Consider the following 13,701-nt stretch of genomic DNA (forward strand, 5'->3'; position numbering starts at 1 on the left):
TTTTTATAAACCTAATAGTACACACACACACACACACACACACACACCCCTGAGACACATAACTTAAAAAAAGAGGGAAAAACAAGTATGGAATACCACCAAACAAAATCAACAGACAGAAACACACACAAAGAAAGAATTTGGAGACACAGAGCTACCAGAAAACAAAAGATAAAATGGCTAAAGAAATCATCATACATCAATAATTGCTCCACATGTAAATGGCCTGAATTAACCAATGAAAAGGCACAAAGTAGTAGATTGGACCAAAATACAAAATTCAACCATATGCTGCCTTCAAGAGACTCATCTAAACTGCAAAGAAAATATACTGTCAAAGTGAAAGGGTGAAAATGATTCTCCAAGCAAATAACATTCACAGAAAAGCAGTTATAGCCATACTCATATCTGACAAAATAGATTTTAAAATAACAAAGGTAACAAGAACCAGAAATAGATATTTTATAATGATAACAGAAATGCTACATCAAGAAGACATAACACTTCTCAATATACGGGCACCCAATGAGGGAGCAAAAAATATAAAAAGCAACAGCTAACGGAACTAAAAGGAGAATCTGACAAACACACAATCAGTGCAGGGGACCAAAATACAACACTGACAGCTCTAGATAGATCATCCAAACAAAAAACATCAATAAAGAAATATCAGTCTTAAATGACACATTAGACCACATGGACATAATTGACATTTACCAGAGCCTTTCATACCAGAACATCAGATTAGACATTCTTCTCCAATGCACATGGAATATTCTCAAGAATAGATTGTATATTCAGTCACAAAACTAGCTTCAACAATTTAAAAAGACTGAAATCATACCAAGCAAATTCTCTGATCACATGCTTTGAAATTAACAATCAACTGTAAAAAGGAAGTATAAAACCCCACAAATATGTATGTGGAGACTAAACAACTTGCTACTAAAAAAAATGACAGGGTCAAAAAGAAGATAAAAGTTGAAATCAAATGATAGTAGAGACAAATGAGAATGACAATATGACATATCAAAACTTCTGGGATGCAGCAAAGACAGTTCTAAGAGAGAAGTTTATATTATTAACAGTCCTACCTCAAGAAACAAGAGTAATCCCAAGTAAACAGCCTAACATTACATCTTGAAGAACCAGAAATACTAGCACAAAAGCAGCAAAAAATTGGGACAACTGTAATAGAACAACAATTTTCAAAAATTATTTTAAAAAGCAGCACAAAGTCAGCAGAAAAAAGAAATAATAAAAATTAGAGCAAAATTGAATGAAATAGAGAAGAAAAAGGCTAAAAAAAATACAATGGAGGGCTAATTTTTTAAAAGAATAATAAAACTGACAAAACCCTGGCTAGACCCACTAAGGAAAAGAAAAAGAAAAACTCAAATAAACAAAATCAGAAATGAAAAAGGAGAAGTTACCACAAATATGATAGAAATACAAAGGGTCATACTAGAATACCATGAAAGACTATATGCCACCATATTAAATAACCTAAAAGAAATGGGTAAGTTCCTAGAAATATATAACCTTCCTAGACTGAATCCTGAAAACTGTAACATTTAAATAGACTGATCAATAATGAGTAAATTGAAACTTTCCAAAAAGTAAAATTCCAGGACCAGATGACTTCAGTTCTTAATTCTACCAAATATTCAAAAAAGATGTGATGCCTCTCCTTCTCAAACTCTTCCAAAAACTTGAAGAAGTAATATTGTCTACACATTTTATGAGGCAAACATAACCCTGATACCAAAACATGGCAAGGACAACATTTAAAAAAAACTACAGACCAATATCTCTGATGAATATCTATGCAAAAATCATAAACAAAATTCTAGCAAACCTAATATAACATAACATTAAAAAAATCATACATCATGGTTTAGTGGGGTTCATTCCAGAAGCATAAAGATGGTCCAACATATGCAAATCAATGTAATACACCACATTAACAAAACAAAGATTAAAATCCTATGACTTTATCAACAGGTGCAGAAAAAGCATTTGATAAGACACAACATCCATTTATGATTAAAACACTCAATAAAATATGTATGGAAGGAAAAGACCTAAACACATTAAAGGCTATCTGACAAACTGTCAGCTAATATCATACTCAGTGGTAAGAAGTTGATATCTTTTCCTCTAGGATCAGTAAAAGCACAAAATATCCACTCATACCACATGTATTGGAAGTGGAGCAATTAAGCAAAAGAAAGAAATAAAGGGCATACAAATTGGGAATGAAGAAGTAAAAATGTCACCATTTGCAGATGACATGATTCTTTATATAGAAATCTCCCTGACACCAAATAAATACAAAGGACTTTAAGAAAACAGTCTGAACAACTATAGGCCAAAAAACTGGACAACTTGGATGAAATGGATAAATTCCTAGAACATACAACCTTCCAAGACTAAACCAAGAAGAATTAGAGAATCTGATTATACAGATTACACCTAGTGAAATTGAAGCAGTAATAAAAAAAACTCCCAACAAACAAAAGCCCTGGACTGGATGGCTTCACAGGTGAATTTTACCAAATAGTCCATGAACTAACACCTCTCCTTCTCAAACTATTTCATAAAATTCAAAAGGAGAGAAGGCTCCCAAACTCATTTTATGAGGCCAGCATTATCCTAATTCCAAAAAAAAAAAAAAAAACTATTAGAAAACTATAAAATATACAGTAAATTTACAGGACACAAAATGAATGTACAAAAATCCACTGCAAATCTATATACTAACAAAAAAATTCAGAAAAAGAAAAGAAAAACATAACTTCTTTTGTAATTGCTACAAAAAGAATAAAATATCTAGGAATAAACTTGACCAAGGATGTGATAAACTTGTGTACAGAAAATTACAAAGAGATTGAAAAGAACACAATATATTGAAAAGATCTTCCATTTTCATAGATTGGAAGACTCAACATAGTTAAAAATTTCATATTACTCAAACCAATATACAGATTTAATGGAATCCCCATCAAAATCCCAATGACATTTTTAAAAAAGACGTTTTAACAAAAAAAAAACAAAAACAAAAGAACCCCCTCAGGTTTGTATGGAACCACACAGACCCTGAATAGCGAAAGCAATTCTTAGAGAAAAGAATGAAGCCAGAAGTATCACACTCCCTGACTTCAAACTATACTATAAAGCTATGGTAATCAAAACACCATAGTATTGACAGAGAAACAGACACAAAGAACAATGGAACAAAATGAAGAGTCCCAAAATAAACTCACATGAATATGGGCGAATAACTTTTCAAAGCAGCCGAAAACATCCAATGGATTTTTTAAAAACCCTCTTCAACAAATGGTGTTGCAAAATTTGAAAAGCCACTTGCAAACAAATAAAACTAAAGTACAGTTTTACCCCATATACACAAAAATTTACTCAAAATGGGTCACACATCTAAATATAAGACCTGAAACAGATTATTTACTTCTAGCCATGATGGAGGCATAGACAGACACACTTTGCCTCCCACACAATCAAGAGAAGGACAATAACAAATTTAAAAACAAAAAATAACCAGATCTGCCAGAAAATCGAACTGCATGGAAGTCCAGCAGCCAAGGGGTTAAAGAAGAAACATTAATTTAGACTGTAGGACTGGCAGAGACAGACAGCGGGTTGGAGACGATGAGCAGCAAGGAGGCAGCCGGAGGACCAGGCAGGCAAGGTGGGGGCTGGTAGAACAGGTGGACCCACATCTGTGTGTGGATAAGCCAGGAGGAGCAACTGGGGAGTGAGACAGATCATAAAATGAAGCCCCAAAACCTCTGGCTGCAGAAACATGTGGGGGTTGCAGTGGCAGGAGAAACTCCCAGTCTCACAGGAGAGTCCGTTGGAGAGACCCACAGGGTCTGAGAATGTACACAAACCCATCCACCTGGAAATCAGCACCAGAAGGGCCCAATTTGCTTGTGGATAGGGGGGGAAAGTGACTGAAAACTGGCAGAGAGCCAAGCGAGCAGCATTGTTCCCTCTCGGACCCCTCCCCCACATGCAGCGTCACAACACAGCTACGTGGGTTGCCCCGCCCTGGTGAAAACCTAAGGCTCTGCCCCTGACAACTTAACAGGCATGCTGAGACAAACAAAACAAAAAACAAACAAACAAACAAAAACAACACCCCCCCCAAAAAAAAACATGGCTCAGATGAAAGAAGAGAGCAAAACTCCAAAAATAGAACTAAGCGATGAAGAGACAGCCAACCTACCAGATGCATAGTTCAAAACACTGGTAATCAGGATGCTCACAGGAATGGTGGAGTTTGGTTGTAAAATGGAGGAAAAAGTGAAGGCTATATAGAGTGAAATAAAGAAAAATACACAGGGAACCAACAGCGAAGGGAAGGAAACCGAGACTCAAATCAATGATTTGGAACAGAAGGAAGAGACGAACATCAACCAGAACAGAATGAAGAAACAAGAATTCGAAAAAATGAGAAGAGGCTTAGGAACCTCTGGGACAACTTTAAACGTTCCAACATCCGAATCATAGGGGTGCCAGAAAGACAAGAAGAAGAAGGGCAAGAAATTGAAAACTTATTTAAAAATATAATGAAGGAGAACTTCCCCAATCCGGAGAATGAAATAGTCTTCCAGGAGATCCAGGAAGCTCAGAGAGTCCCAAAGAAGTTGGACCCAAGGAAGCACACACCAAGGGACATCATAATTACATTACCCAATATTATAGATGAGAAAATGTGAAAGGCAGCAAGAGAAAAGGAGACAGTGACCTACAAAGGAGCTCCCATAGCCTATCAACTGATTTCTCAAAAGAAACCTTGCAGGCAAGAAGGGTCTGGCAGGAAGTATTCAAAGTCATGAAAGGCAAGGGCCTACATCCAAGATTACCCTATCCAGCAAAGCCTCATTTAGAATGGAAGGGCAGAGAAAGCGCTTCCCAGGGAAGGTCAAGTTAAAGGAGTTCATCATCCCCAAGCCCTTAATATATGAAATGTTAAAGGATCTTATCTAAGAAAAAGAAGATCAAAAACTATGAACAGTGAAATGACAACAAACTCACAACTATCAACAACTGAACCTAAAAGAACAAAACAAGACCAAAACCAAAAACAAACTAAGAAAACCACTAGAATAGAAACAGAATCACAGAAATGGAGGTCACATGGAGGGTTTTCAGTGGGAAGGGGATGGGAAGAGGATTGGGGAATGTTACAAGGAATAAGAAGCATAAATTGTAGGTACAATGTAGACAGGGTGAGGTTAAGAGTATAGGAAATGGAGAAGCCAAAGAACTTATATGTTTGGCCCATGGACATGAACTATGGGATGGGGCAACACTGGAGGGAGGGGTAGTGCAGGGCAGAGGTAAATAAAGGGGAGAAAAAATGAGACAGCTGTAATAACGTAATCAATGAAACATATTTAAAAATAAATAAATTAAAAAACCTTTTATCAAAAAAATAATATAAGTTCTGAAACAATAAATTACATAGAAGAAAACATAGGCACTAAACTTACAGACCTTGATCTTAGACAAGATTTTATGAATTTGACCCTAAAGGCAAGGGAAGTAAGGCAAAAAAAAAAAATGAATGGGACTATATCAAACAAAAAGCTTCTGCACAGCAAAAGAAACTGCCAACTAAACAGAAAGGCAACCAACTTAATGGGAGAAGATATTTGCAAACAACAGTTCTGACAAGGAGTTTATATCCAAAATATATAAAGAACGCATACAACTCAACACCAAATACAATCCAATTAAAAATGGGCAGAGAACCTGAGCAGATACCCCTCCCAAGAAGACATACAAATAGCCAAGAGATGTATATGAAGATACTCAACTTCCCTAGCTGTTAGGAAAATGCAAATCAAAACAACAATAAGCTACCACCTCACACCTCTTAGAATGGTGATTATCAACAAGACAGGTAATAACAAGTGTTGGTAAGGTCATAGAGAAAAGGGAACACTTATGTAAACTGGTACAGCCACTATGGAAAACAGTATGAGGGCTCCTCAGAAAATTAAGAATAAATTTACTAATGGGCACTTGGGCTGTTAGGTAAGGGAGTAGAGAAAAAAGCTGTGATATATTTATTTACACAGTGGAATATTACTTGGTCATTAAAAAAAGAGGAAATCTTACCTTTTGTGACAGCATATTTGGACCTGGAGAATATTCTGCTAAGTGAAATAAGCCAGTCAGAGAAAGACAAATACTATATGATCTCACTTACATGTCAAATCTAATGAACAAAATAAACTGACAAAATAGAAACAGGCATGTATCTTAAAAGTGTACACTTGGCACCTATATAATCCTATTAACCAATGTCACCACAATATATTTAATAAAAAGAAAAAAATAATAAAAATGTAAAGAGTCTTGGGGTGCTTTGCAAGTAGAGTGAGGCTGGGTCTCAGGGCATCACCAGGGTGGCCAAACTGTGTTCAGAAGGTTAATGCAGATTCAGATTTGGTTCCAACCCTGGGGTCACTCAACAAGAGTAACAGGACATGGCATGGCCAGCCATCACTTGCCTGAGGCCTGTGGACCTTTGAGAGTTTTTGAGGAAGAATTGCAGGCCAAGGCCAGCTCTGGAACAGCCCACAGCCATGCATGGGCCGAGGCTGACTGCTCGCTACTAAGAGAGTGTCAAGCTGTGCATGAGTAGGATTGGGTGGGGTCTCAGGGAGTCATCAGGATATGGCAAGTGATGTTCATAAGGTTAATGCAGATTTAGACTTGGTCACATGGAGGAAGGCTCAATGTAGGAAAAATGTTGCCTGCATGTTAACTGTGTTGGAGGAGGGCTCAACACAAGGACCACTGTGAGTGTACCTTCCATCCTTGACCTCAACCAACACAACTCAGCTTCCTTCTATGTGTCCCTGGCACCTGTCATGCTGCTCTCTTTCTGCATGAGCTCAGGCTGAGTTCCTGTGAACAGGTGAGTCTGTGCACGGGCCCTTTAAGAGTACACCTGGGTTTCTGGAAGTCTCACGTTTTCCCAGATGGATGGAATCCTCACTAATTTTCACAGCCAGATGTTGTGGGGACTCCTGTTCTCATCACTGGTGCTTCAGTCTGGAGAGCCTGGTGTGGGTCTGAGGCCTTTCTCTTTTCAGGGGGAACCTCTGCAGCTGAGAAATCTTTCCCAATTCTCAACCACCGTATGTGAGTGTGGGGCCAGTCCACATCACGTTTTTGCCTCTCCGACCAGTCCCAACATGGCTTCTTTTTTACATTTTTAGTTATGAGCTTTCTGTTCAGCTATTATTCCAGTGGTTCTCCAGGTTCATTGTTCTAAAATTTAGTTGTAATTTTGATGTGCTCATGGGAAGAGGTAAGTTCAGTGTCCACCTACTTTACCATCTTGATCAGAACCCTAAAAGTTATTAGGTATTAAATGGAAGGGAAAGATAACGTGTTAAAATAAGGAATAACTATGATGAAATATTAAAAAGAACTTCAATTGCTCAAACTTTTAAGTCTAATCTCCAAATCTACTTTCAATCCTTTGCTCTCTCTCTTCTCCTGCTGGTACCCCTATTATGCATGTGTTTTTACATTTGATATTGTCCCAGTGGTTTTTAAAATATTATTCTTTATTATTTTTTATCTTTGTTGTTTCAGTTTGATGATTTTATTACCTTGGGTTCTAGATTGCTGATTCAAGCCTCCGATTTTTATAATCTCATGTTGATTCTTTCTAGTGTATTCTTCATTGTAGTTATTGTATTTTTCATTTCCAATTGGTCCTTTTTTATGTTTTCTTTTATGTCTCCTTTTTTATGGTTTCTCTCTGTTAAAGTTCTCGCTGAATTCGTCTATTCTTCCCCTAGGTTGACGGAGCCTCCTAAAGTTAGTCACCGTTTGTGTCAGGCTTGGGACTGCCTGGCAGGAGCAATGAAGTGATTTGTGTTTGGCTGCTGCTTGCGCTGAGCTTGGATGTGCTTGGGAAAATCTGTGCTGCGTGCCAAGGTCTGCTGCCACTAGGGCCAGCCTAGGAACCTTGGGATGGGCATTAGCACACAAGCTGGGTCCAGTCACCACTTGTGCTGCGCTTGAGGCTGCCTAGTTGGAGCTACATTACAGGCCAAGACTGGCTGCTGCTCATGCCAGGTTTGGGGGCCCCTGGAGGTACAGTGCGTGTTGAGACTGGTCATCACTTGTGTTAAGCTTGGGGCTTCTTGGCAGAAGCTACAGTGCATTCCAAGGCCAGCTGCTGCCTGTGTGATTTTCCAGAGTCTGTAGCATGAGTCAAGCTTTGCCACCACCTGAATGGGATTAGTGGACTTTTGAGAAAGTCTGCAGCGCAAGCCCAAAGCAGGCACCACTCACGCAGGCATTGCAGACCTCTGAGTGGAACTGCAGCATGAGGTGAGGCAGGCTGCTTCTGCGGAGGAGGCACTGGAAGAGACTGGGGCTGGGCAAGCAAGTTGGACGGGGTGGGTCTCAGGGATTCACCAGAGTGCACGTGGTGCTGTCCAGGTTAATGGAGAGCACAGACTTGGCACCCATCTGCGCCAGGCTGGTTGGCTGGAAGGAAAAAAGCTCCACAAAAGAACAATGGTGCCTGCCAGTGCTTCTGTCCCCAGAGGAAGTAGCTTCAACCCTGGCCTGTCTAGTCCTCACCCTGAAGTTAGTAAAGTTACTTTTCCCCCCTATATCCCCGGTGCTCTTTGAGCTGCTTCCCCTGACCTGACGCTTCAAGTGAGTTTGTTTGCTGGCCCTTTAAGGGAGCAGGCCTCGGTCTCCCATAACCCTTTAGCTCTCTGGGATGTAATCCCTGCTGATTTTCACAGCCAAGTGTTATGGAGATACCACTTCCCAGCACTGGCACCCCAGTTTGGGGAGCCAGGTATGGGGGTTGGGATCCCACACTCCTCATGGGGAACCTTCAAAGCTGAACTCTGCCTTCCATTTGTTTTAGAGGGAGAAAAAGGTAAGGAGGGAGAAAAGGGGAGGCGGGGGGAGAGAGAGAAACATCAGTGTGTTGCTCCACTTATTTATGCATTAATTAGTTGCTTCTTGTACGTGCCCCCACCAGGGATTGAACCAGCAAACTTGGTATATCAAACAACACTCTAATCAACTGAGCTACCCGGCCAGGGCTTCCCTTCCGTTTCTCAAGGGCCACATGTAGATGCAGGAGCTGCCTTTCTGCATCCCCTCTTCTCCTGCCAATTGATGTGGCTTCTTTATCTTCTTAGGTGTAGGAAGTCTGTTCAGCTAGTCTTCAGCTTGTTCTCAGTGATGGTTATTCTGTAATGTAATTGTCATTTTAATATGATCATGGGATGTGGTGATCTCAGTTTCCCTACTCTGCCATCTGACCCAAAGTCCTAAAGTTTTAAGTTTTTATATTGGTTAGTTTTTCTTGAGGGGGAGGAAATTATAGGTATTGTAATGGTGTATGGCCCTCCCAAGGATCATAGTATATAAACAGATAAACGAGACGTTAGTGGTATTAAAATTTTATATGACCGGAGCCAACTAGGAAGAAAAAAGATTTAAAAAGGCTCATTGCAGGGACAATAATGAAAAAATGTTGAGAAATCTCAGGTGAGGGCGGGCTGAGTAGGAACAGAGAGACAATGTTGGGGGCACCTGGAGTGGGAGTCAAGGCAGGAGCAAAGGCAGGCTCCGTTCTGGGACCGGCGTGGGGCCAGAAGCTCTGTTCTGTGATGGCGTGGGGTGCGGGGCAGGCAAAGGGCAGAGGAGAGTAAACTCAATCTGATAGCTCCAGGGTTTGGACTATTTACATTTGAATTAAAATAGATAAAATTAAAATGTCAGTTTCCCAGTCTAACTAGCCACATCCCAAGTGTTCACTCGCCTTCAGAGCCCCATGAGTTTACTTGTGGGAGTTTTCTGGGGCTGCTAGAACAAATTACCGCAGGCTGGAGGACTAGAAACAACAGGCGGGCGCTCGCTCACGGTTCTGGAGGCCCGGAGCCTGCGGTCTGAGGTCGGCAGGCCACGTCCCCTCTAGAGGCTCTGGCGGAGGGTCTGTTCGGTGCCCCTTCTGCTCCTTTGTCTGTGGTCGCATCACTCCCACCTCGGTGTCCGTGGCCACACAGCCCATCCTTTTCTCTGTCTTTTCCTTTTTGTGTCTGTGTCAAAACTCCCCCTGCTCCTCTCTTACAAAGTACATGTGATTGCATTTAGGGACCACCCAAAACTTAATCACATCTTCTGCCATATAAGGTAATATCCACAAGTTCTCAGGATCAGGAGGTGGACATACCTTTGGGGCCACCATTCAATGTGCAGTACTCTATCAGCATAAATAGAGCATTTTTATCATAGAGGGAAGTTCTTCTGCATAGTGCTGTAGAGGAAGGTAGGAACAAAACCGGGACTGTGGCGTAAATCGGACAAGCTTACTGACCTGAAGTAACCTCACGGGGTGACCCAGTCATAAATCCCTAACTGGGCAGGCCATGCTGGGCAGTCACACCCCAGCTCTGTGACCTTAGCAAAAGGTTCACCTTTGCCTCAACTGAGTCCCATTCATTGTTCTAGTGAATTTAGCTTAACAAACCTTTGAAATGTTGGAGTGACCCTCTTTTCCAGACCCCTGAAGGGAGCACAGGATCCTGTTGCCTGTGTGCCATCCTTATTTACTGTAAATATTAAATACTTTTATCTCTTAATTTTACTTTCATCCAACCACAGAGATGCTTGCACCTTGCTTTTTCCTATCTCCTTACTCTACCACCAATGGGCTCATGCAATCTTCCCTCCTTTGATTCCAAAACTGCCTTTCTCTGGAGCATTTTCTCAGTCCATTGAGATCTTGCTTTTGGGAATGTCCTCAGTTTGGCTCAAATAAACTCTAATAAACTCACAAAACTTTCTATAGGTTTCCACATTCTTACATCAACAGAGGTTATGAACCAAGGGTCCAAACAATTGTTGAATGGTCAGAAATAACTTGGCAGATGGTGAATCTGTCACAAAGAACAAAGCAGTACATACAAATATCAAAAGAGTAAGGTTTTCTCAATTGTAGTTAAAAAAACAACATAAAATTTCCCATGTTAATAATTTTAAGTGTACAATTGTTGGGAACCATCCTGCCTGGTTTCAGGGACTGTAGCCTCCCCGACAGGCAAGAGGGCCCAAGGCTGAAGCTAATCAAGGAGGCCTTGGGGAAACAGGCCCCTGAGGAGACGAAACCTGTCCCCTTGGCAGAGGCGCAGCCCCTGCCTCCCTCACGTCCCCCTGCTTGGCCCTGTGATGGTCGGTTATTGAAAGACAGGTAACATCTCTCATGAGGAGAGACGACATAAGACAGACATCAGCTGGTAGGGGCAGTGGTACAAGGACTTGGGGGACACAGAGAAAGGGCAAAAGGGCTCGCACCTCTCAGCTCATCTAAGACAAGGCCAGAGTCCTCATTCCCTCTGACAGAAGTCTCCTTAACTTTGGTGACTCTGCCCCACCAGCCTGGCTGGGGCTTTAAACAATGCTAAAGGCAGGCACAGCCCTAAATTGGAACAGGTGGTGCCCAGGGAACAATCAGGCCTAGAAGTAAGCTTCTCTAAGCATGCTCTGTTCTTCCCTCAAAAGCATGGTAAGCAGCTCATACTGGGAAGGAGATTTACAGTATTCATAGACCCGGACCTGAGGCAGGTCTCTTGTATTCCTCCAACTGTTATCCATGATCTCTATGTGTTTTCTGTAAACATAGCCTTTTGACATTGATTGATGAGCTTTGCATCCCTACCCCTGTGGATAGGGTCCTCAATAAAAGCCTTTGGACACAGGGACTCAGGGCCTTCTCTACTAGAGGGGAGCCATGTCCCCTCTCCTGGCAAACAGAGAAGTGTTTGCGATGACTCGTGTTTACTCCCCCTGATCCATGACAATCCCAGGACGGGCTCTGCGGGATTCAGAGCCTCGCTCCCTCCTCAGCTGGCTCCGGACAGTGACTCTCAGATCCAGGAGCCCGGCGCTCCGCTGCGGCGCTCCCTGCGACAAACGATACCAGCAGGGTAACTGCACATCACTGTGCATTCGATCCCTAGAGAGTTTCCATCTTTTGAAACTCCATACCCATTAAACAGCTCCCTTCCCCCCCTCTCCCCGGCCCCTGGAAGCACCACTCTCCTTTCTGTTTCTGAGTTTGCGAACTTTAGATGTTTCCTGGCTGGGGAATCGCGCAGCGTTTGTCTTTCCTGGCTGGCTTATCTCCCTTAGCATAATGCTCCCAAGGGTCCTCCATGCTGTAGCACAGGAAACGATTTACTTCTTTTTATGACTAAATAATATTATACAAATACATATATACACACATATGTATATATGTATATACATATATATGTATAATCTCATTTTGTTCATAAATTCATCCCTCACTGAACATTTAGGTGGCTTCCAAAAAGGAGAGTTTTTGCAGTTTCTGCAAAATCCGGGACTGAAAGCAGCAGTGGGGAATTAGGCAGAATTCCAGCCCTTGCACTCAGCACACAGTGACAGCCCATTTATGTTCTTGGCACAAAGCTCATGACTGTGCTTGCGGTGACTGCGCACAGGTCCCTGACTCCCCAGGTTCTGGGTGCAGGGTTTCCCTGCTGAGGGCTGTGAGCTGTGTTAGAGGACACTCCCAGGTGCGGGGATCAGTCAAAGTAGGTGCCATGGACCACTCACGGGGGCTGGCGGAGGGCTGGTCAGCACCCATCACACAGGTGCCTTCTCAGAGGTGGGGTGCGCAGGTAGGGAAGAGGCTCAGCTCTGGTAAGACATCTTCAGCAGGATGGGGCTGGGTGCACACTAGAGAACCCTGAAAACAGGGCCCCTACCTCTTCTGAGCCTCAATTCTCTCAACGGTGGAAATAGCCCAGAAAGCTGCCTGCAGGCACGTGAGTCCTGAGGCATGTCATTGGCCAACACCAGGGAGGGCAGAGAGAGTGAGAGGCGGGACCAACGGGGATGGGCCAATGGGGAAGTGGCGGTCCCTGACCCACGCATGCGCAGCACAGTCTGGCCCACTGCAGCACAAGCTGTGTTGGATCATAGTGCCAGTTGGGCGTTCAGGTGCAGGTGTGTACTGCCTGGCCACACAGACCAGCCGAGACCCAAGTGCTCCGCCACCTCACGGCACCCCGTGGAAAGGAGTGCAGAGGCCACACCTGAGCCCAGGGATCTAGGTGGCCGAGCTCTCCACCACACAAACGATCTGTGGGCTGGGAGGGTCGCAGGCGGGAGGCAGCTGATAGGGAGGGCAGACCAGGCACGCAGCTGACCGGCGTGTATCCCTCAGAGAACCGACTGGCACCATGCTCCCCGGAGCTCCCGGTCGCCTGCTCCTGGCCTGCAGCCTTGCCCTGGCGCCCTTCCTTGCAGGTGAGAGTGCCCGAGGCCACGCATACCCCACATACCCGCCTTCGTTCCCACTTGCACCCATGCCAGCACCCCCAATCCGCATCCTGCGTCCCCGCCCACACCCTGTACCCCACATCAGCATCCTCGCCCGCACCGTCATTCTAGCAGCACCCCCACTGGTCAACAACATTTTAGAGGTATCAGGTACACAATTCAAAAACATGTCATTTGTACACTGTATTGTGTGCTCACTACCCCAAGTCAAGACTCTGTTCATCACCATTTATTCCCGCATACCCTCCTCCACTGCCCCCCTCCCCCCAGCAACCACCACGCTGTTGTGCGTGCCCATGAGCTTTT

The sequence above is a fragment of the Pteronotus mesoamericanus genome, unplaced genomic scaffold (genome assembly GCF_021234165.1).
Source record: "Pteronotus mesoamericanus isolate MK-2021 breed Mesoamerican mustached bat unplaced genomic scaffold, CSHL_Meso_final contig_752, whole genome shotgun sequence".
Lineage (NCBI taxonomy): Eukaryota > Metazoa > Chordata > Mammalia > Chiroptera > Mormoopidae > Pteronotus > Pteronotus mesoamericanus.